The 21922-nt window shown below is 48.3% G+C and overlaps 1 long non-coding RNA gene across 1 annotated transcript in view; it reads right to left on the bottom strand.

Moving 5' to 3' along the window:
- LOC136793256 (uncharacterized) overlaps positions 1 to 18842 on the bottom strand; it is a 95574-nt gene extending 76732 nt beyond the window's left edge. Inside the window, exons 1-2 of the long non-coding RNA XR_010838294.1 lie at positions 18758 to 18842; positions 18502 to 18557 (exon numbers count right to left, since the gene is read on the bottom strand). This is a non-coding gene — a long non-coding RNA (uncharacterized lncRNA). The remainder of the gene's footprint in view (positions 1 to 18501; positions 18558 to 18757) is intronic.
- Positions 18843 to 21922: the final 3080 nt, after the last annotated feature.

Genomic DNA, 21922 nt, shown 5'->3' with positions numbered 1-21922 from the left:
TGAGTCGTAGGACCCTGCTTCCCTGTGTCACTGCTGGCCATGCAGGGACCAGGAACCCCCAGTGGACTGTAGGAGCCTGGGGGGCGGCGCTAGGGATGTGGTCAGGTTCATTCCTATATCACCTACACTGCATGGTGCCTGGCACGGAGTGAGTGACTCCCGGACCATCCTTGAGCTGTATGAGGGACCCTGTGAGGCACAGATTAGAGACCAGAGCGCTGGTGAGGTTGGGTAAGCAGCCCAAATTCTCCACAGTGAGCCTAGAACTGATCTTACCTTTTAATGTTATCCAGTATCTATTCACTGGGCCCCTGCCACCCGCACCCTCACGAAGCCCCGCCTACCTCTCCTGTTCACTTCTCTCCAGCCATGCCGGCCACTATTCCTTCCGCGTCCCAAGTGCATTCCTACCTCAGGGTCTTTGAGCAAGCTGTTTCCTCTGCCTGGAGTTTCTCCCTCCTGCCCTCCTGGCATAACTGAATCCCTCTCGTCCTTCAAGGATCAGCTCAAATGTCTCTTCTTCACGAAAGACGTCACTGACCACCCAGTCAGTAGCCTCCGCCCCCCCAAACATCACTCTTGATGCCAATATTCTACTCTGTTCTCTCCAGAGCACCTCTTTCTCCGCATAGTTGTCCTTCTCTACTTGACTACCAGTTATATTCTGTAGCCCCAGGAAAGTGTGAGCTCCACCGGAGTGAGAGCTTGTCTGGGATGTCACCTCTAGGAGGATGTACAAACTTAGAAGAGAATGGGGAACATCTGTGAGCGGTCAGGAAAGATTTGATGGATGGAAGGTGAAGATGAGGGGGAGGGAGAGGAAGGGGCAAAGAGGGAGAGAGGAAAGAAGGGGAGAAAGGGAAAAGGAGAGAGAAGGACAGGGAAAGAGGGAAGAAAGAAAAGGGAAAGAGAGAGAGAGAGACTTGGCCCCTATTCTCAAAGACCTCATGCACTATGGAGGGGACAGATGTGCAAACAAATAATCAAGGTGAGGTACACTATGTGCTAAGGTACACGGCAAAGAGGGCAGAATGCTTATGCCCAAGCAGCAGTCAAGGAGTACTTCAGAGAAGTGGTGTCATAAGAATTGGTTTCGAAAGATGAAGAGGAGTTCTCCAGAAGTTGGAATGTCATTTCTAGAAAGAGGCAACTACGTCTGGGAAAGCCAAAGTTTATGAAACTACGTGGGGTTATTAGGCAAGTACATCTGATGTATGATTGGTGTAGAACAGGCAACTGGGGAGGACGGATGGAAAACAGAAATGCTGAGAGAAGCAGGGCCATCACTGAATGCCCTTGAATGCCAGCCCTGGAGACTTGGACTTGATGCTGTAGGTGACCTGGGAGGAACTGAAGAGTTTTATGTGGGCAAGAGACATAAGTGAGGGTCAAGGAAAGAAGTGATGTGTCTACTAGTGATGGTGGACAGAAAAGGGGAGGATTCCAGAGATGTTTGGAGGGGCAAAGAACAGAGCTTGGGATCAAATATGGGGGGTGAGGGAGAAAGGAGGTCTAGGAAAATGCCCATATTTCTGGCTTCGGAGCCAGGGGGGCCATGTCTGAGCTGGGAACCTGGGAGCAGGAGCTGGATCGTCAGCATGAGGTGGGGACCACCAGAGCCCCAGGGTCCAGGCTTGGGTGCAGAACCGCCTTTGATAAAGGGCTACCTGCCAACTGTCCAAATTGGAGAGAACAGAGGGACCTGTGAGCCCTGCCAGCTCCCTCACATATTTAACACGTGTTATAAATCACATAAAATTTTACAAACCATATAAATTCTGTTTTTATGAAGCATGAAAATCACCTGTAAGACACCACCTGTGTTTGCAGGCAACCCCCTGAGAGAGGTGGGTCATTCTCCAACAGATAATCGTTTACCACCTCGTGGGCCTCCCTGCCCAGGTACCAGCACATTCCTTTCCTAAGGAGAGGAATGACATGGGTTAAAATTCCAGGGCTGCCCCTTCCTGGCTGAGGCTTTGGGTGTGACCCCGACCCTCAGTTTCATCTTCTACGAAATGGAGATGACATTTCCATGGGCAATGGCACCTGTTCCGCCCATCTGGTGGCGAAGATCATGAAAAAGCATTCTTTCATTGATGCCCAACTTCCTCTAGAGAAGCTACCCAAGAATTTGGGTTTGTGTCCCAGCAGGGTTACGGAATCACTGAGCGACGCTGAGCAAAGCCCTTCCCTGCAGACACAGCAAAAGGGAGAGTACAGAGCCTGGACTTTGGCACAGACTGTTTCCTGGCTATGTGACCTTAGAGAGCTTTCCTGATCTTTCCAAGACCCTGTCATCCTCCATAAAATGAGGATAATCAATGGTTGCTGAAAGGATTAAACGTGACATGGGCGGTGTATAAAAATGCCTGGCACATGGTTGACAGAAGAAACCCCCAAAGTATGTATTCTCCTCTTCTTCCCCTGATAGGCTCCCATTTCTACCAGTAAACCTAAAAGACTGGATGAACTAGCCATAAAAATGGAGTTATAGCCAGCCTCTCAGCTATGTGAGCTTGAAGGAGGTAACAGACTAGGCATGATTTTTAGCTGAAAGTGATGGATGTGCATATGAGAAATGCCATATGGGTGTATGGGTCCCCCCATAAATTCACATGTTGAAACCGAACCTCCCCCCAAGGTGATGGTCTCCGGAGGTGATGAGGTCATGATGGTGGCGCCCCCACGAACGGGATTAGTGATCTTACTAAAGAGACCCTAGAGCGCTGCCTCACCCCTTCCACCAAGTGAGGACACAGCAAGAGGACGGTTATCTGTGAATGAGGAAACAGGATCTCACTAGACATCGAATCTGCCAGCACCTTGAACTTGGACTTCCCAGCCTCCAGAACTGCAAGAAGTGTTTGTTGTTTATAAGCCAGTTTATGGGATTGTATTACAGCAGCCCGAACAGACTAAGACAAGGATTGCTGCAGTCATTAATCCTTTAATCATGTAAAGGAAAAGGAGACGAGCACAGAAACCTGGCAGACGGCACCTTGGCCGAGACACCCTGACTCATGTACCACCTGATAGGAGGCACCGAGAAGGACATAGCATTACTTCTGCAGGCATCTTTGCCAAAAATGAAAACTGGCTGTGAGGAAACATCAGACAAACCCAAACTGAGGGACAGTCTACACAACAACTAGACAGTATGCTTCAAAAGTCTCCAAACCCTGAAAAACAGGCTGAGGATGAACTGCCCCAGATTGGAGGAGACAAAACCGGTAGGACAACGAGGCGCAACGCGGAGCTTTAGTAGACGACTGAAAACACGAATAAGGCAGTAGATGAGTTAATAGCGTCCATGATACCATGGGCATAGATGTTAACATGTGAGGAAGGTAGGTGAAGGTGTAAGGGGATTCTGTAATATTTTTGCAACTTTTTTTGCAAATCTAAAGTTTTTTCACATTTTTAAACTATTTTAAAGTTGAGAGAGAGAGAGAGAGAGATTCAAGTAAAGGGAAACAAGAGGCCACCCATGCCTCTGAGGATCTGTAGTTACCATGTCCCAAACTGTCTCCCTTCATAACCCTGGGAGGCTTGGGGTCATGGAGAAGATTCCTGCTTTCTTTCCAAATCAGGGCCTAAACCCTCCCAACCCCCAGACACGCCAGGAGTCCTATTCTTACCCCATGAGCTGCAGGTAAGTCACCCCCGGTCACCATGAGCCACACGTAAGTCTTCCCAAGAGGTGCAGACAGAGGCGGAAAACGGAAAATCTGGTCTAAGGTGGCTGCCTTTCCCACCCTCCCACCAGGACGTGTGGGAGTCCAGGCTACAGGCACCAGGGCAGAAGGGCCTGAGTCCCCAGCGCCCAGTCCCAGACTCCGAGCCCCCCTCAGGTGGGTGGCACGCCCTGCCCTTGGAGTTCAATTCCCAGCACTCGATATTTTCACTACAAGACTCTTTTATACCAACAAAATAATCGCTTAGACACATAGAATTGTAGTCAATCATTTAGTATGCATCCTCTGAGAAAATATATAACCTGCAAAACATAAAAGCAGATGCACTGACCTTCTCTCTTTTTTTTTTTTTTGCATTGACCTTTTAAAAACAGCACTGTCGTACTCATCACAACAAAATATATACACGTCTGGGGAAACATGTTGTGCTTAAGCTTGGGCTCCTATGGACTCGCGGAGAAACTTTAGTGGGAATCCATCTCTAGTCAACCAGTCCCCTCCCCCCCCCCCCCGCCCCATCCCACCTGGGCTCTTTATACCTCCAGAGCCTCAGGACCTCAGGACTCCGGCCCTGGTCTAAGCCCAGTCACACTGAAGTCTGAAGCAAAGAAAACATGTTCACCCTTACATACACTTATCAAACTATCCTCCCATACTTCAGACTGAGTGGGAAAAGCTAGTGAAATCTCTACAGTCAAATAACACGACTGTATCTAAAGCTCTGTGTGGCCCAATTCATTTGGGCACCATTACCGATCTTCATAAGCCCAGGGTAGGGGAGTGTAGGCCAGGTGGGCTGATCAGAATCAACTCTTCTGGTTGCACAAAAATGTAGGGTCACAAAACAAACAGCCTGGTTCTACTTAAAATTTTGATGTTTTGTTCATTATGGGTTTTTTGAATCCTGGCTCTATCCCTTAACACTGGGCATCTTTGAGCAAGTGGGTCAACCTCTGAGCTCCAGACACCACATCTGTACAATAACTCTTGGCTTTCTGACAGCAGCAGAGCACAGGGGTGAAGTCTGCAGGCCGGGGCTTGAGCCCAGCTGCCCCACTTACAGCTGTGGGATCTGAGCAGGTCACCTGAGCTCCTAGGCCTCCGTGTTCCCTCCCAAACCAGGGATGACAAATATGCCTACTTCCCGTGTGGCCGTGAGGATTACAGGAGCATGGCTGTGAGTCCTTGACACCGTGCCTGACGCCTAGATAATGCTCCATAAAAGGTAGCTACTGTTACGGCTGTTGTTTGTCCAGTTCTTTATCTAAAGAGCCTCACTGTCTAGGAAAGGCTGGTTGCCCACACCTTCCTGTCCTTTTTTTACTTAGGCCAAGGGTCAGCAAACTTTTCCTGTAAAGAGTCAGAAAGTAAATATTTTAAGCTTTGAGGGCCATGTAGTCTCCACCAGCACTACCCAATTCTGCAGCACAAAAGCAGCCACACATGATACATAAACGAATGGGTGTGGCTATGTCACAAAACAATTTTATTTGAAGAAACAGCTGGCAGGCCAGATTTGGCCCACGGCCAAGTTTGCCAACCCCTGGTCTAGGCCACGTGCAGTCCTGTCTCTGAGTGAACCACCTTCTCTAGCACATAAGTCCTTCTCACGCAGAATAGGAAATTATTTCTTTAAAATATTGTATCTTAGGGGGCTTCCCTGGTGGCGCAGTGGTTGAGAATCTGCCTGCCGATGCAGGGGACACGGGTTCGAGCCCTGGTCTGGGAAGATCCCACATGCCGCGGAGCAACTGGGCCCGTGAGCCACAACCGCTGAGCCTGCGTGTCTGGAGCTTGTGCTCCGTAATAAGAGAGGCCGCCACAGTGAGAGGCCCGCGCACCGCGATGAAGAGTGGCCCCCGCTCGCCGCAACTAGAGAAAGCCCACGCACAGAAACAAAGACCCAACACAGCCAAAATAAATAAATAAATAAATAAATTTTTTTTAAAAAAAAATAAATAAAATAAAATATTGTATCTTAAACATATCTGCCTATTAATCACTTTTAATGGCTACAGAGCATTCTATCCAGAGTGCATGTGCGTAATGGTGAAATATATATACATATATATTTAATATGTGTGTGGCTAAATAAATAACATCTATAAGGGTTAAATATATTATGGCATCTATAATGGTTAAATATAGTATGGTTAAATATATTATTATTATATTACTCAACCATTACTTATTATTTTATTTGACAATATTACCTTACCGTGTACCAGGTACCCTGTTAGGAACGGGAGACACAACAGTGAGGGATACATACAAGGTCCCTGCCCTCAGGGAATGTACATTCCCACATTGCTGTTCCCAATTCAGCATGGTCAGCTTTGTCCTCAGTTTTCTGGAATATTCTTCCTACCGGTCCTTAAATGGAGTGTGTCAAAATGTGTGTCCCCATTTTTGGTTCTGAAATCAGGGCTTCGTGATCATAAATATCCTTCTTCTTTCTGGTAATTTCCTCTGGATAAATTCCCAGGAGTGGAATCACTGCCCTAAGAGTGTGAGCCTTTTAAAGACTCGATACGTAGTATCAAACTGCTTTCCAAAGAGGGGCACCCAGGTTACACACTGCCACCAGCACTGTGTCTGCCATGGTTATACCACAACTGGGTCACTCTTGGGTGTGATCATTATATTTCTTAATTTGTACTAATTTAATAGGTGTAAAATGGAATCTCGTTTTAATTTGCATTTCTTTGATAGTTGTGAAGATTGAACACTTTCCCTAATAAACATACGCTTGGATTACTCCATTCGTTTATTCCTTCATTTAAAGCATTGCACATTAACCCTGTACTACACACCAGACACCTGCCAGGTGCTGAGGACGCAGAGATACATCAGCACAGTTCCTACCTTCAAGGATCATGCATCCAGTAAGGAAAGCAAATGAGTAAATCCACAGTCCCAGCACAGGAGGATGGATCATGTGCTACAGAGAGGCCCAGGGACTGTCGGGGAAGAGGAGGGACCAGGCAGGTGACACAGAGGAGAGCACCGGACCCAGACTGGGGGTTGAAAGGGGTGGCTTGGCTGCTCTGGATGGGCGTTTGACAGCCAGTTGGACGGACTGGAAGGACTTTCCTGCTTACGTCTATCCATCTGCTTCTTGTGCTGTGTGGTGTGCCGGTGTGAGCAGTGTTCTGTTTGTGTGCCTGTGTGTCTGTGCATCTGTTGTCTATGTGCATTTGATGTGTGGTGGTCCCGCCCACGCCTTTGGGTGTGGACCCGTGAGCCTTTGCGCTTTCGTGGTTTCGAGGTCACGTGAGTGCGTGTGTACTGGGGTGCTATGCCGTGGGTTCTGCAATTCTGAGGCAGGCAGATGAGGCCAGGTGGACCTGGGTTCCTGCGGGTGGAGGGATGGGGGGATTTGCAAGGGCTTCTGCTAGCAGAGGTGTCCAGCTGCACTGACCTCTGTTGGCCACTGGCCCTGCTCCAGCCAAGCTTGGCTCCAGTCTCTGCCTCTTGTCTGCTGTGGGTGGAGAGGGCCGCCCTGGCCTTTCTGGGTTTAACTACAACATCCCAGTCAGATATAGCGTCTTCTCTGAGTTTTTAGTCTTTGTCAACGAAATCCCCGCCGAGCCCAGAACACTTCCCTTTTCACAGCCCTCTCTGGGATGGGGAACCCCAGAAACGGGTAGGCTAAATAGAGCCCCCCCCCCGCCTTCAGTCACTGGAGAGTCTGTGAAGGTCCCCCACATCAGGAAAGGCGCCCAAGCACCTGGCCCGCTCCTGGCCACCAGAGGCCAGCATGAACAGTGGCATTACTCTGTGTGTTTACAGCCATGCCTGGGCCTCAGATGGCCCGTGGAGGACAGCCATTGGCCCCAGAGGTGGAGAAGGGACAGAACTGATGTTGCTTTGCCAGAGGGCTGGGTGTCCAGCAGCAGCCATCTGCTTAAAAGCCTCCACAAGTGCCTGTAGGTGGCCATGTTTTGCTACTGGAAATAAATCACCAGGACAAGGCAAGTACTTCACTGCCCCCTCCTAACCCAGTGCCCTCCCCCAGATCTAAACACTGTTAGCAATTTTTACAAAAGAGTGTATTGACATATAATTCACATGCAACATAATACACCATTTAAAGTGTATAGTTCGGGCATTTTTATTACATTCATAGAGTCGTGCAACCATCACTACAATCTAATTTTAGAACATTCTCATCTGACCATTAGCAGTCACTCCCCGACCCACTTTCCCCTCCAACCATAGCCCTAAGCAATCCTGATCTAATTTCTGTCCCTATAGATTTGCTCATTCTGGATATTTCATATAAGTGTACAATATGTGGTCCTTTGGGACTGGCTTCTTCAACTTAGCATAATGTTTTCAAAGTTCATTCATCTTGTAACATGAATGAGTACTTCTATTTATTGCTAAATAATATGCCGCTGTGTAGATACCACGTTTTATTCGTAGATTCATCAGCTGATGAACATTTGGGTTGCTTCCGCTTTGGGACTATTGTCAATGCTACTGCTATGAACATTCCTGTACAAGTTTTGGTGTATGTTTTCATTTTGCATGGGTACACACCTAGGAGTGGAATTGCTGGATCATATAGTAACTCTATGTTTTACTTTCTGAGGAACTGCCAAACTGTTTTCCAAAGTGGCTGCACCATTTGACACTCCCACTAGCAGTGAACAAGGGTTCCAGTTTCTCCACATCTTCACCAACACTTGTTATTTTCCATCTTTTCAATAACAGCCATTGTCATGGATGTGAACTAGTATCTCATTGTGGTTTTGATTTGCATTTCCCTAATGCAATTTTGTGTGTATCATTTTTCTATAAATTTTGATATCTTTAATTCATGGTCATGTATATGTATGATGCTTTGTTGGTTTAAAAAAAATATGCTGGTATGCCCCACTTTTTGAAAGTTTGCTTTACACCACTTTTCTTTTAGGAAAGACCTATATTAGTAACTGTTTTTGCAAATGGAAAGAAATCTGAAGAGGATTTTAGCTTTTACCAAAAAAAAAAAAAAAAAAAAGGTGAAAAGCCAAAATAGCACTCAGGGTTTGTTTTGCAGCCAGCTGTTATAGAGGCAGCTCACTCAGAGTAGCAAGACCTACACCATCAAGCTCCTTCCCTGGTAACGACACTTAGCATCTCAGCATCGAGCTAGCATAACTTCGAACTATGTCTGTGAGCATCTACGCTTTATCTTGATTTATTTTGTGCATCCGTTAGCAAGATATGTCCTAAGGTAATTGCTTCTTCAATTTACGTCATTTTGGCTTATGGAAGGTTCCATAGGAGCACTCTACTTTGGGGTAGCAGGGGAAACCTGTATACACTTGAGTTCATTCATCCGTTATTGTCTCCAACTTACTTTCCTCCTTAATATGCCATGGAAATCTTTCCACATTAGTAACGCACATCTATATTACTCCACAGTATGGATATATCATAATTTTTAAGCGATCCCTTGTAAATATACATTTCAGCTGCTTCAAATTTTCACTATCACAATTAATGCTTCAATGTAAACATCCTTTGATATCTATTTTTGTGTATGAGTTTCCGCAGATTTCCTAGAAGCTGAATTGCTCCTTCAGAGAATTAGAGCATTTTAAATTGTGGTAAGACCCGGCAGGGTGATGTCCAGTGAGACTGTAAAAACGCACACCACTAATAACAGTTTTCGCGAATGTAGACAGATCGTTCTAATGACTAGATCTATCTACACACAGAGTAAGCTCTCCCTGGAATTAGTGCATTCCTGTATTCCTTTTCACAGGAAGTATATAAGCAAAGAATAGACTTGGTAGAGATGCTCTAGAAAGTTCAAGTGGGGAAGGGGCTGAACTAGACCATTTTTAAGATCTCTCCCCTCTCCAAGAGATCATGAGTCTATGAAATGCCTGCACTAGATGAAGGACGTCCCAGCTCACATCTGCTGTCACTTCCATTCCACCCTGGCTTAACAGTGGATTCCAAATATAACTGGCGTCCCAGATGGACTAGTCTCTGCACAGGATCAGTTTAAGGAATCTGCAGTCAGATAGAAAAATATACCTGAAAGCAATTGCAAATTAGGCTTACGCTCTTGAGAGACCTCTGAAGGGAATGTGTGCAGATGTATTGGGGGAGGTCAGAATATATGCTCAATGCACAGCAAAAGATCCGAACAATTCTTTTCTCCTCCAGGTGTGCCACTCTCAATATCCACATATCTGGCAGCCATGCTTCAAATGCCTTCTTCTTTCCCCAAATCTCCATCCCTATGCAAAATTCTCCCTATTCCCTTCCCTTTCCCAGCCTCTCCTTCTCACCCCTTCTATTCTTTTCTCCAGGGAACAACTCTTCCCTTTCTGATGCAAATCTCCTGCCTTCCCCTCCACAGTCCCCAGCCTTTCTACCTGGATCCAATTCTGCCTTAGCAAAGCTGAGGAACTAGCTGGAAAGGCAGAACTGTGCTTAGTAGGCAGGGTTGCCAGGAAACTGAATGGACAGGGCTATAGATATAAATTCTCTTCAGCTATAGAAAGAAGGGAGTGAGAACACGAACGTCCACACATTCGTCATTTTTGTCCCTTAGTAGGTTCTAAGTACACAAACCTGCTTGGAGTGGTGCAGAATTCAATCAAACAACGTGTGATTTTGGAAACAGCCAGTCATTACATGCTATTACCGCGTGTGACGGAAGGCAGCCCAATTATTTTCTTAGGTGGCCTTGTGTGAATGTAGGTGCTGACACAGACAGAGAAGGTACTAGAAAGTCCTTGGGGCTGATTGATTTTCATTCTAGGAGAGGAAAATGGAGATCCAGAGACAAAGAAAGATTTACCCAATGTTGCACAGCAAGTCAGTTCTACAACCGGAGATGGCGCTAGAACCAGGTCCCCCGCTTAGGACCAGCCGCATAATTTGCAGGGCCCAATGCAAAACGAAATGCAAGTCCCCTTGTTAAAAAATGATTAAGAATTTCAAGATGGCTACGGCAGGGCGTTTAAGCAAGCATGGCCCCCTCTGCCTCTGCACGGGTCACAGGTCCATGACGTTGGCCCTGCCCCTAACCCCCAGCCCTGGACTCTCCCTTTCCACCAGCGCTGCTCACCTTTGGTAAAAACTAGGGAGGAAGAAAGGATGACAGCCACAATGTTCACAGTCAAAATTAGGGGTTCTCAAATTTTGCTACACGATGGATCGCCTGGGGAGCTTGTAGAGGTCCCAAATGCCAAGGCTGCCCCTGGAAAAATTAAATCAGAATCTCTGTGAAAAGGGCACAGACATCAGTATTTTTTTAAAAAAACTTCCCAGATGATTCCAATATGCAGCAAGTTTGAGATCCACTGATCCCCAGAGGCCCAGACTTGAAGGCCGAGCATCCTGATTCGGGGGACCACGGAACGCTGGCAGCTGAGCCCTAATCCTGTCCCTGGAGCAGGGGCTCAGCCCAAGTGCGATCTAATTACCGTCTCTTCTCCTCATTAATGCCGGCATAGCCCGCACCCTGGAGATGACTGAATACATAAATAAGTAGGTCTGAGCCCTTCTTAGCTTATTCAGGTTTCCCTCATAAATATGTATTCGGGGAAATTTCTGAGAAACGTAATATTATGTCTCTTCAGAATTGTTCGAGTCTATTGGGAAAATAAATATTGAAGAGGCTTATCAGATGTGTTCCGCTGCTAGCTTCGAATTCAAGCCCTGTGTCCTTTCACCATCGAGGAGAAGGCATCAGGGGAAGGGAGCCTTTCCCACCGCCCTGCCGGACACACACGCTGGCTGGGAAAGGACGCCCCCTCTGACCTCTTCCTGGGCTCTCAGCAGCTGCGTCCAGTCCCAGCACCTCAGCTGCCCAGCTGGGGAACCTTGGGAGGGTGCTTCTCCTACCTGGATCTTGGTGTCCTCTTCTCCTGGGGGCTGCAAGCCTCCTACGGCAGCTCAGACTTCCCTGGACAGCTCAGACTTCTACAAAGTTCTACCTGACTGTGCTGGCCTCTGTCTGCCAACTCTTTTGTCTTGTCACGGCCACCTGCAGGGCTCAATGACATCTGCTTTCTCAACCCAGAGAGCCCTGTGAGGGGTTTCACAGGTGGGGTCCAGGTTTCTGACCCTCTGAGCCCCCAGCCTGCACTGAGCTGACTCCCCTCCCCCCTCCTTGGCCGCCTCCAAAGTTGACACAGTACCATCTCTACAAGCATTGAAGACCGTAAAAAGGAAAAGTTTAGAAGCTCCCATTTAGAGAAATTGGCTGGAAAGTTTGAACCACAGGCTCCTTCAGACATGATTATCCAAACATAATTTGCACAAACGTCGTAATTTTTGCCAATGGCATAATAAAAGAGGTAGAGGGCTGCTAAGTGATCGAGGGAGAAATGCTTCAAACGTCACCGCCTGTTCCCATCTCGCCTTTTAAGTGAATCACTTGTTGCCAAAATCCAACGAGGAACAAGGAAGACTGTACTGCTTGCACAAAACCAACCCGTGCCCAGTTAGCCAAGCGTCCACCCCAGGGCACAGCCCTGTTCCAGGTGCCACATGGACCGTCCCGTCAGGGTGAACTGGACACAGCTGAAGCAGAGGTGTGTAATTCCAAGCGGACTGGCCAGGAGACCGGTACCAGGTTGTTCCGTGGGCAGTGAGGCCACGGGTGTGGGGAACCTCCCCTGGGGAGGGGCCTTCTGGGAATGAAGGTGCCGTTGCCTCACCCAGAATCCCTTGGCCTCATCAAAGAAAAACTGGAAGAGGTGAAATCATTACACTGAAATCTCTTCACTTTATAGACAGTGAAACCGAGGCCCATGACATCTGTGACGTGCTTGGGGTCGTGCGGGAATCTGTGCTGAGGGCCTGGTCTGAACTCAGGCTCTGCCTACAGCTGGGGCTTGACTGCGTCCTGGGAGTGGACAGAGAGTGCTTCCTACGGCCCTAGTACCTGTTATCTACTGACGCGTTCCAACCATGCAAACACTTGGTGGCTTAAAGCAATACCAATATGACATTGGTATTATTTCTTCTAACGCTGAGGGCAGATGGGCCCAGCTGGGCCAGTCTACTCCGTGTAGTTTAGCCGAGGCCACTCCCATGGCTGCGTTCAGAGGAGAGCTCACGTGGGGCTGGAATGTCCGAAGTGGCTTCTCCCCCTCCTCCGTGTGGCCTGTCCTCATTCATCAGGCAAAAGCAGAGGCTGCCAGGCCTGTAAAGGCAAGTGCTGAACTAGCGTAGCATCACTCCCAACGCTTTCTGTTGGTGGAAATGCCATGGCAAACCCAGCATCCGTGTGGGAGGAGACTATACCAGAGGGAGCCTAGCAGGAGGCAGGGGGTCCAGGGGCTGCCAGTTCAACAGTCAGTCCACCCCCGCGCCTCCTGGGAAATGCCCCACCCTGAGCCCAGCTGCAGCCCAAGCACTGACCCGGCCGCCCACCGACCCCTGACCACAAACTGAGCCTGTGTCCTGGCCCCCAGATGAACCGTGTCCACGGCTGCCATTGAGACCTACTCTGCCAAGCCCCTCAGGAGTAGGGAGAGGATGAACAATGAGAATCCAAGAAAAGAGAGGGGAACTTGAATCTCACAAAGGACTTTGTCAGAGGTGGCCAGAGAGGAAACAGGCTACCTCGGGAAGGAGTGATGTCCTTGTCACAGGAGGTATGTAAGGACAGTTGAAATGGCCACTTAGCAGTTCTGTGAGTGTGTGCGGGGTCGGCGGAGAACGTGGGGAACGGTAGACCCCTGCACAGATCCTGACGGGGCAGAGGAACCCGTAGCTCTAAAATTCCTTCCCCAGCCCTGAGCTCCAGGCCAGAAAACTAGAGCGGGGGAGCCCAGGGAGCAGAGATCTAGCAGCTGGGACCAGGAAAGAGCACTGGACCAGTTTTCATCCAGCCTCTGCCCTTGAATCACTATGACCAGATGATCTTCCAGTCAATTACCCACAGAGTAATAATCAGTTAATAGTAATCAACTCCCCAGGCCAGAGTAACAATTTACAAATTCAAATCACTTGCAATCCCCTGTCTTCCCCACAGCAAGTCCCAAACCTCTCAGCTCTTCCCAGACTGATATGGCCTTGACCCCACTGTCCTTCCCTGGTCACTGCCCCTCACTCCCTGGGCTCCAATCACAAGGGAAAGAATTAACATTCCCCAAACTCCAAGACCTCCCTTGTGTTACAAGCATCTACATCAGGTTCTAATTCCTAGGATGGTCTTTTTCTCTTTCTAGGCAGAGTAGGGTGGGCAGAAAGACGGGAGAATCCATAGTAGGGGGTAGTACCCTAGAGGAGTCAAGGAAAGCAGCACAGACACCTAATAATTATGGAAAGTCCAAACTTTTACTTGCCTCCTATGTACTTGACATTGTTCTAAGAACTTTACATGCAATACTTTAGGTAATCCACATAATAACCTTATGAGCTAGCAGCTATTTTTTATCCCCATTTTATGCGTAGGAAAACTGAGGCTCAAGGAGATGAAGTATCTTACCACGCTCAAACACAGGCTTACAAGCATGTATGACTGAGAACACTTCACACCTTCTCTGTCCTCACACCTGCTATGCCCTTTTCTTTATCCTCCCACTTAGCTGCGTTCTTAAAATGGTCTCCTCTTCATTGAGAAAATATTTATTTTTTTCAAAACTTTTTTTCAAAAATATTTATTGAGCATCTATTATGTTTTCTTGTGTGCAGAATCACCCCTGACTCATCCCTGACTCACAGCATCAAAAGTAGGCCTTGTACTAAGCAAGAGTTTGGTAGAAATTTGTTGGATGGATGGAGAGATAGATAGTTGCATGCTAGACAGATGTATGGTAGGATAGATGAATGGATGGTTGGGTGGATGGTTGGATGGATGGTTGGGTGGATGGTTGGGTGGATGGATAAATGGGTGGGTCGGTGGATGAGTGATGGATGGATACATCATGGATGCATGTCTGGGTTAACAGTTGAAAAAACATACAGAGGAATACGGACAGAGGATGGATGGATGGAGGGTAGATAGGTGGATGGATGGGGGAAGATGGATGGATGAACGCATGGATAGATGAATGCATGGATGGATGGTGGATGGATGGTGGGGGATGGATGGGTAGATAGACGGATGGGTGGATGTCTTCATGAAACTTGGGTGGATGTCTTCATGAAACTCTAGTTTAATTACACTGATTGAGAAACCAATCTATAATGCCCAGAAGCCCCCAGCTGATCCCTTCCAACCCCAACTAGCCTTTCCCTCTGTTCCAAGAATAGATGGGATTTTCCCGACCCCTCGCCAAGTTCCCACAGGGGCCATTTGTTTTAAGTGTGCAGGACAGCTCTGTGGTGGTGCAATTAGTCCCTCGTTAGCAGCCACTGTAACCGGACTGTAATTTCCAGACTGTTGGGTGGCAATTGCACACGAGCAGCTCGGCGAGGCTCTGCACCTATAATGACAAACTGAGCCTTTTCCTCTCTCCATGCTGCTCCAAACAGCCAACAAGCAGGTGAGCTCCTGGATGCCATATTACTAAACGACCCCAGGGCTGTCCAAATGAGGAGAGCAATTAGGCCGATCAGGGGAAGACAAAGCATCCCTTGATGAGCGTAATGATGACACAGGCAGAATCGCTCTGGCCTGAGGCAGAGTGTGAAATCAGAGCCCCGGGCTGCACTGTGGTGCAAATCAGCCGCGCTCAGCTCGTCCCTTTTGCCTACCCTGGGCATCCGTCACTGGCCCTGGGGCCAGTGCGGGCCGTTAGCTCCCAGCGCTACCCGCTCTGTGCATATGGCCTGCTGACCTGCCGCATAAGGAGCTTGGCCCAAGCAGGCGTGCCAGCCCAGCTCGGAGCCAGTGCCTTCCTGAGTCTCTGGGGCTCACTGTCCCCCCATCTCTCCAAGGCTTGGGGCAGAGACTCGCTAAGCGGAGGTTCCCCTTGGGGCACGTACCTCGCCCGTGCCAGGCTGATAGAATCCAGTTAGACGTGTTTCTCAGGGCCCTTGCAGCTGACAGATTTCCAGCTGTGTGCAGGTAGAGTGGCCTTTGCTCTACTTAGAGCCTTTCACTAACTGGGTAGACTTGAGTTATTTAACTTCCCTGAGCCCCCAGTGTCCTCCTCTGCAAAATTGGGAAGTACAATCAGCCTGGCTGGATGCTCTGAGGATGATGTGAGCTAACGGATGTAAAGTGATTGGTCCCAAGTAGTCTCTCCATTCATGGCCTTATGACTGAGTGCAATTCATTGCTTCACCCACAGGCAGACAGCTGGGAGAAGCACGTGTGTCTCCCGTTCCTCCCAGCCCTATTGCGAGGATTTTCTTCCTGCCGCCCTGATTTTCTTCTCCTTCCTGCCCAGCCTCTGAGCTGAATGCTAACGGGCCCAGGCCAGGTCTCAGCCGGCGAGCTCTTTTAGGAAATGGCTGGTCCAACCTCAAGGGGCAGACCTCCGGGAGGGTTCAGGAGGGGGATTCCCAGGACCCGGCAAGGAGAATGTCTAGGGCTCACCATAAGCACCCTTAGTCAGTTCTGAACCACTTTCCACCTCCCACGTGGTCCTTCCCACACTCCTCTTTCCCATTTCCCACTTCGCAAGAATAATAAGTGTATTAACACCTTCCCTCCTTTCTGCTTTTGTTGTCATATCTTTAACTTTTTACATATGTTTTAAACGATGCTTAAAATGTTATCATTTTGTTTTAAACAGTCAGTTGTCTTTTCTCAAAATTATGAGAGTAAAACATTAGCTGTGGGCTTCCCTGGTGGCGCAGTGGTGGAGAGTCCGCCTGCCGATGCAGGGGACGCGGGTTCGTGCCCCGGTCCGGGAAGATCCCACGTGCCGCGGAGCGGCTGGGCGCGTGAGCCGTGGCCGCTGAGCCTGCGCGTCCGGAGCCTGCGCTCCGCCACGGGAGAGGCTCGCGTACCGCACAAATCAAACCACATTAGCTGTGCTCTTGCCCTCCTGGCGACGCAACTTTCCATCAGGTAACTTCCCATCATTTCTTTTCAGCCTGGAGAACACCCTTTGCAGACCTTCTGTATGTCTGCCGGCAAAACCTTCTCTCAGCTTTCATTTGTCTAAAAATGACTCCATTTCATCCTCATTTTAAAAGGATATTTCACGAAAATAGATAGTAAAACTGCCTGGGTTGAGAGGTTGAGTCTTTTTTTGTTGTCTTTAATCACTTTGATGATATGACTCCTTTGTCTTTTGGCCTCCACTCTTTCTGAGAAGTCTGTGGTAGTTCTAATTATTGTTACCCTATATGGAATGTATCTTTTTTCCTCTGGCTCCTCTCAAGATTTTCTCTATATTTAGTTTTACGTGGTCTGACTATGATATGGTCAGCTATTTATTTCTTTATTTCAAATTCAGCTATTTATTTCTTCATATATTAGTCCTGACCAATTATCATTATAGTCTCCTTCTAGAACTTCTGTCACCAGTGTGTTAGATTATTTGAAATTGTCCTGTGACCTTTCAAGGCTCTGTTCATTTATCTTCAATCATTTTCCTTCAATCATTTTCCTGTCTGCTCTCTCCAGCTGGATCATTTCTAGTGATGTCTTCAGACTCACATATTTATTCTTCCATCACCTCTAGCCTGCTATTAAACCCATCCAATGAATATTTTACTTCAATTACTATAATTTTTAGAATTTCTAGAACTTTCATTTAGTTCTTTTTAATTTCCATTTCTCTGATGAAATTCTCTATCTGTTGACTCATTAACGCTCATTTTCCTTTAGTCTTTGGAACATATTTATACAGCTGATTTAAAGATTTTGCTAATAGTTTAAAGATATTTACATCTAATATCTGGGCCATCTCAGAGTAAGTTTCTATTAGTTGAGTTTTTTCTTGACTATTGGTACCATTTTCCTGTTATTTTTTGGGGGTGTGTGAGTGAATTCCTGGCCCACAGGCCATCTCCAGTCTCAGTGCACTGCAGGTCACAGAGGTCCATCCCCTACACACTGGTATCTCCATTTAACTTCTAGCCTATAGAAATTATTACAGTGTTTTTAATAATGCCGGTCCTATCAAAAACAAGACAAAATTCCATTTGTACCTACATGGCATTTATATTCTAACTCTTTGCATACGTTTGAAAAGTGGAGGGCACGTCTCTGGCAGCGCAGTGGTTAAGAAAACACCTGCCAATCAGTAGACAACGGGTTCGATCCCTGGTCTGGGAAGATCCCACATGTTGCGGAGCAACTAAGCCCGTGTGCCACAGCTGCTGAGCCCGCCAGGCACAGCTACTGAGACTGCGTGTCACAACTACTAAAGCTCACGCGCCTAGAGCCCATGCTCTGCAACAAGAGAAGCCACCGCAATGAGAGGCCTGCTCACCGCAACGAAGAGTAGCCCCCGCTGGTCGCAACTACAGAAAGCCCGCACGCAGCAACGAAGACCCAACGCAGCCATAAATAAATAAATAAACGTTTTTTTTTTTTTTCTTAAAGTGGATCAGGAAGGCTCCAGTGTGTGCTGATTCCAACACCATGACCAAAAGTCAAAAACATTTTAAAAATCCTTACAGCTATTAAAAGAAAACGGCATTGGGCTTTTGGAAGTAGTGAGTTGCCCCCACTGCAAGTGTTTAAGGAAAACTTCTAGGCCCATCTGTTGGGAGGGTCACAGAGGGGAATTTCTACATGTTGAGAGGGCTAGGGCAGATGAACCCTATGGATTTGTTCAAACATATGACTTATTCAGCACGAAAGTACCCATCACAGAGCTAGCATACAACAGATGCTTGCAAAGCAGGCAGTAACATATACCATTATCATTACAGGCAACTTCAGCTCATCACAGCCCAGTCTATGGTGGCCTCTCCTCTGGCTAACACTTACCTTTAAGCAGCTAACAGCTTCAGTCCCAGAGCCCAGGCTTGAAAACTGCGCCACCACTACAGAATAGAAAAGAAAATGTTTGTCAGCTGAAAATCATATCTGCTTGTTAGGAAAATGATTCAGAGCATTTCTTTTTTAACATCTCTGTATCGATTCCCAGCCTTCTTGTTTTATTGTACAATAGCAGGCCCTGGGACGGAGACTATATTACCACACAAATGTAAAAGGATCTCTTCCCAGGGAATTGCCTGCATACCAAGTGCCCTGCCCCACTCGGATTCCCAGGTTAAAACAACGGCAGCAGCAAGTGTTCAAGAAAGCATGCGGGTTCCCTTTCTCTGGGGGCAGGGTCGTGGAGCTCAGAAAGCCCGCCTGGACCACAGCGGAGGTCTGGTGGTTTGGGTCCCACCCCGGTGGGGCTGACTGTGGGCGGAGTGAGTGCAGGCCCCGCCCTGGGGAGGAACAGGTGGGCCCCCCCCCATATGATTGGAGCCAGTGGGCCGTCATCACCATCGCCCCTTAACGGGACTCGTGTGGCCCCCTCGGGCAGACACCAGGAAGGGGTCCTAACTGTCCTCTTGGTGAAACCTCACATCCCCCTTCCCCCACCCCGTCCAAGCATAACTAAATGACTGAGTAATGGCTCCGGAAACGGCCATCTGGTGAGCCTGCTCCCAAGGGGAGGGCTACACAGACGGCCCGTGCGCGTGGGGCCGGAACACGGGGACCCCCATCCAGCTCTGTCACTGGGCGTACCCACGCTCATCTGTCAGGCCCTGACGCGAGCTCTCGTCGGTGGAACGGGAGTTACAACGGGCCTCTTTGTTCTGTACACACGTGGAGGCCCCAGCTGCCTCCTTCTCCTGCCAGCAAGGGGGAAGTCGTTCCGCAAAGCCGGCCGGGGGTCTTTAGGTGAAGGAAGAGGGCAGGGGCTTCCGAAAGGGGAGGGGCCTGGAGACTTGGCGACAGAAGGAGGCGATGCTGAGGGAGAAGGCAGCCATGAGAAGTCCCCGAGACCCTGGTACTCTCTGACTTAAGCTGCAAAAGGGTCTCCTCGCCTTCTCGCAGCTACCCCAGGGACAGGGAGCCAGCAGCCCGCGTCCCCTCCCCCCGCCCCTGGAGCGAGGTGGGGGCAGAGTTGCTAGGAGGGAGGGGAGAGCCAGCAGATGGCGCCCCCTGGTGCACTCTTCAGAGGTGGGCGCGTGGCAGGCGCTTCATAAATATTTGTCGAGTAAATGAACCAACCTGGGCCCTAGAGTTCAACAAACTTAGGTTCAAATCTTCTGTCTGCGACTTGTGTCTCTGTGACTTTGCTTTAGTCCCGTCTTGCCTCTAAACCTCAGTTTCCACATCTGTCAAATGGGGATTGTGTTATCTACCCCCCACAGGGTTACTGTGAGGACCCAGTGCGACAGTGCACGGGATGGATGGCAGTTTCTGTTGTTATGACGATTGTGTGTTAATTCCTGCGTGGTCAGGACGCCACACGGACGCAGCCACATCCGCAGCGAGCTCTCCGCAGAGGAGGCCGTGGGGCTCAGCTGGCCATCCCCCACCTGTGCCCAGAGAAGGAGTTGTGGACGGGGCATCTGCAAGGTCCCTGAAATGCTGCCTGGAAGGAAGGGGAATTCTCAGGCGCCCCAGGCTGTAATTCCAGTGCACAGGGCTGGATTCTAAGGCCGGCGTTCAGAGGCCCGGTTTGACATGAATGGACTCTCAACAGAGAGGAAATGATTTTAATCAGCTGAAGGAACACGAAGGTCATCCATCTTCCGTTGTTTAAGGGAAAAATTAATCTCAGGAGTGTGGCGGTGAGGCAGTGAAGAGAGGAAAGCCGGGACAGATTTCAATGTTGAAGAGAGCATTCTCTATAAAATAACTGAGCAGGGCTGTGGGTCCAGACAGAGCTGGTCATCATAATTCCATGTGTGCCCTTCTCAGCGATGGGAACACGCAGTAATGATAAAAATCGCCACAACGCCCTTTACAGATTACAAAACACTTCCATATCCATTGTCTCATTTAGTTCTCGTAAAAACCATTTGAGGTCAGCATTATTCTCTCTGTGTATCACCGGGCGACCAAGAGTCACAGACATGCTGCTGAAACGGCCTTTAACACAGCACGGAGTCTTCATTTGCCGGTTCACAGTAAGCTTTACGTTTCTGTACTTCTGTTTAACCTCTTCACTGACGCAAGGCGTGCACACAGAAACGTGCCTGATAGGGTTCAGGACACGCTACTCCCAAATGTGGCATGTTGGCGACGTGGGATCGTTTAAGCTGAAGGAGTTTGAGAAAAATGGCAGAAGCCAGAGAAGGCCACTCTGACCTTCTCCGCCACCTCTCCTCCTTCTTCTCTGAAACAGGTCATAAAGCCTTCACGTGAGAGGTGCCCTCCCAATACCTGGAGGAAAGGAGCATCCTTATTCTTGCAGAGGGATGCCGAGAAGCATCCTGACAGGCAGACCTTGCTAAGCTGCCCCCCGTCTCCTACTCTAACCTCATACTCCTAACCTTACCATAGGCTCCCTGACTTCCTGTTCTTCGTCAAAACCAGCATAATACTCAGTTCTCTTTGAGTCTTCATTTCCTCGTGAAGCCTCTCATGTCAGGTAAAACTTAACGTTAAATAAATGTGCATGCTTTTCTTCTGTTAATCTGTTCTTGTCAGTTTAATTTTCAGACCAGCCAGGGACCCTAGGAGGCTCAAGGAAAACTTCTTCCTCCCCTACACGCCCAAATATATAATGAATTTTCACTAAGGAAACACAGCTGCATCAGGAATAGATGGCTGCCAGCAACCCTGCCTGTTTCTACCCAATCCCACCCTCCTTTTCCCCAAAGGTAACCTGGCATCTGTCATCATAGACTAGTTCTGCCTATGCCTTCACATTCTATAAATGCAATCATGCAGGACCATTCTTGCCCTCGACATGATGTTTGTTACACGTGGTTAGAGTTCGTTCATTTCCACTGCTGTGTGCTCCATTGTCTCAGCATCACAAAAATGGGTCCTTTCCATTGTTGATGGACATTTGAGTGGTTTACGTTGGTTACACATCTAGGGGTGGAATTTCTGTGTCATGGACTCTGTTTAAATTCAGTTTTCCAAATAGTTTAGAAAGTAGCTTTCCAGAGCAGCTACATAAATGGACACTCCAACCGTAGTGTAAGAGTTCTGGTTGCTGTGTCTTCACCAACACTGTGTACTGTCTCTTACATTTCAGGCTTGCTGATGGGTGTGTAATGGCATCTCATCGTGATTTTAATTTGCAATTCCCTGATTAATAAGGCTGAGCTCCTTTTCAAATGCTTATTGGCCGTTGGGACAGCCTCTTTCATCCCGTGGCTGTTTAAGTATTCTGTCCATTTTGTTCATTTGCATTTTTCTTATTGATTTGGATGAGTTATTTATATAT

This window comes from Kogia breviceps, chromosome 19 (assembly GCF_026419965.1).
Source record: "Kogia breviceps isolate mKogBre1 chromosome 19, mKogBre1 haplotype 1, whole genome shotgun sequence".
Lineage (NCBI taxonomy): Eukaryota > Metazoa > Chordata > Mammalia > Artiodactyla > Physeteridae > Kogia > Kogia breviceps.
The sequence above is the reverse complement of the archived record's forward strand: the minus strand, read 5'-3'. Positions and strand labels throughout refer to the sequence as shown.